Genomic DNA, 2,798 nt, shown 5'->3' with positions numbered 1-2,798 from the left:
TTAAAACTAAGTGTTATGGGCTACCCACATGGTCTAACATCAAAGTGTCATGGCTACCCCCATGGTCTTTCATACAAATGCCCCGGGCTACCCGTGAGGTCTTCCATGCAAGTATCACAATGACAACTATCATCCTACATAGTGTAGTGGGAATAATCACCTCGATCTGATGATAAACAATCACACATACAAGATGCTGCTACAAAGGCTCCTCACACTGAACATATCCAAAAATCGACCATAATTAATAATTAGGGCAATAACCCATAATCAAATGTCCAAATCAAATTCTCTCTTACTAAGGGTAAAAGACTATTTTACCCATCCCATACTAGACCCAACTAAACATGGCCCATGGCTAAAAAACGGCCCAAAATTCACCTTTAGGAGTACGCCATGAGTTCCCCTTAATTACAACCTATGTACTCAGTGTCCATAAAGAATATCATAGGAAAAAACCCATTACTCCCCGCGTACATAGAGGTTACAGCCTGTGTAAACCTCTGTTGTCCAAAACCACCTTTTAAGCACTTAATACCTAACGACTAAACGTCCAACTTACAGATCTTAATATTGGGAAGGTCTTAGCTGATAAAGTCGACAACTTTAAGATTTACATGGCTTAAAAGAGCCCAAAATCAAACCCTAGGTTCATAACTTCAAAAAATGACCAAAAATTTATGCATGGGTGGAATATAGCCCTTAAGATCCAGTTTTTATGCCATGAAAACCTTAGAAACACCAATAAATGCTAATCCTAAGCTCTGGAGTAGCTTTTACTCACAAGAAACAAAACATTACAAATCACTAAAGTAACCTATATCTACATAAAAGAAGCATAAAGGTGAGAGATTTATACCTCCAGAACTTGGCAAATGAGAAGAAAACTCTAGATATACAAACTCTAAGTCCAACAATCCTCAATGGTGAACTTCCTCTTCTTCCAAAATGCACCAAATACACTATAAAGGTCCAAAACAAGCTCTTAAGGATTAAGGTTTCAAAATGGTCGTTTAGGGAGAGTGGAGGTTGATTGTGAAGAGACCTAATGGGACTTAAAGTGTTTAAATAGGGGCTCAACCCTAAAAATTTAGGGTTTTGGGTCAGCTCGAGTACGCAATACGTACTTAATGTGTATACCTAACGTACTCAAAGAAATCCCTTCCTCCTTTAATGAGCTATGTCCAACATACTCAAGGAGTACGCCCCGCATAATGGACCAAAATGCATCATTTTTATAATTTAAGTCATAAATGAAAATACATGGGAACACAGGTGTTACAAAAAGATTGTTACTCCATCCAAAAGTAGATCAAAACGTGGAATCATTAGAAGGTTTCAAGTGGAAATGTTTCCTAGATGCCTACAAAGGCTACCACTAAATACTGACGAGGAAAGAAGAAGAAGAGAAAACAACATTTTACATAGACCATGACACCTTTTTCTATCAGAAGATGCCATTTGGGGTCAAAAATATTGCGACAACTTATTAGTGCCTCGTCGACAAAATATTCAAAGACCAAATTGGGCAAAATGTCGAAGTACACATCGAACATTGTAATTTATCTAGCGGCTCGCCAAGAAGCGATTAGTGTCGTCCTTAAAGTAGAACATGAAAAGAAACAATTACCAATCTACTTTGTCAGTAGATCTCTATAAGGCCCATAGTTAAATTACCCAATGCTAAAGAAACTGGTACTTGTACTAGTCTATGTAGTCGATGACTACGGAGATACTTCCAAGCACATCACGTTGAAGTACTGACTACCCAAATAATACACCATATCCTTTTAAAGATAGAAATATCAGGTTGATTAGCCAAATAGGTTATCGAGCTAGGGGAGCACGATATTGAACACAAACCAAAAGCAAGTATTAACGCACAAACAATGATTGATTTCCTCGTGGAAATACCAACGCCGGAAGAAACACAACAATCGTGGAAATACTAAACTATTTGTAAAAATCACATACTAAAAACCAGATCATATGGTCTTTTAAATACATTACTCATTTTATGTTTTTTTTGTGACATCCCCTAATTTCTCGGCCAGAAAAGACCGATTTAATTTATGCTTTTTAAAATAAAATCAGAGAAATCTTTTTAAAGATGTTGCGGAATTGGTCCCCAAACAAAATATGATAAAAGTTTATCAAAACCCTTCATTAAGAAGGTATATGTTTTCCATATATATATCAAAACCTCGGGATGTCATGTTCCGATACAGATCCAAAAGCATAAACAAGACATTATAAGCCTTTCAACAGTTATTTACAACTACTGACCTATAATCCAAAAATCTCTCGTTGTCCTCCGACTATGCTCGGGGTCCACTACCTGTAACATAAAAAGCTGAGTGGTTCAGGCTTGGGAGCCTGGTGAGCATATAGGGTTTTCAACCCACAATAATAATAAACTTACTAAGTTCATCAATCAACAATAACCCTGATTACCCGTTCCCGTTATCCTCACTTTATGTCCCTAAACACTTGTCACAAGGGACCTAGCCTAAAGAATATCATCGGGATGGACACTACTGCTAAGGGGTTTCCTCAGCCATACATGTCCTAAAGGCAACCATGAGGGGGATGGAGTACAACGAATGAACACTCTTAGTTCATTAACACCTACAGGTTGCGAACCTGCTAATGTTTCCCACTGGACTGTCTAGAAAGTCCGTGGTCGTCATCCAAACTCCGCTAGATGACTGGATCTCAAAACACATCGAGGCCTCTCATCAATTTTATTTTATCACACATCACAATCTACCCATGTTCTACCCAACATATTTGTAGAT

Source organism: Lactuca serriola, chromosome 3 (assembly GCF_051521515.1).
Source record: "Lactuca serriola cultivar US96UC23 chromosome 3, Lser_US96UC23_V15, whole genome shotgun sequence".
NCBI classification, from domain to species: domain Eukaryota; kingdom Viridiplantae; phylum Streptophyta; class Magnoliopsida; order Asterales; family Asteraceae; genus Lactuca; species Lactuca serriola.
The sequence above is the reverse complement of the archived record's forward strand: the minus strand, read 5'-3'. Positions refer to the sequence as shown.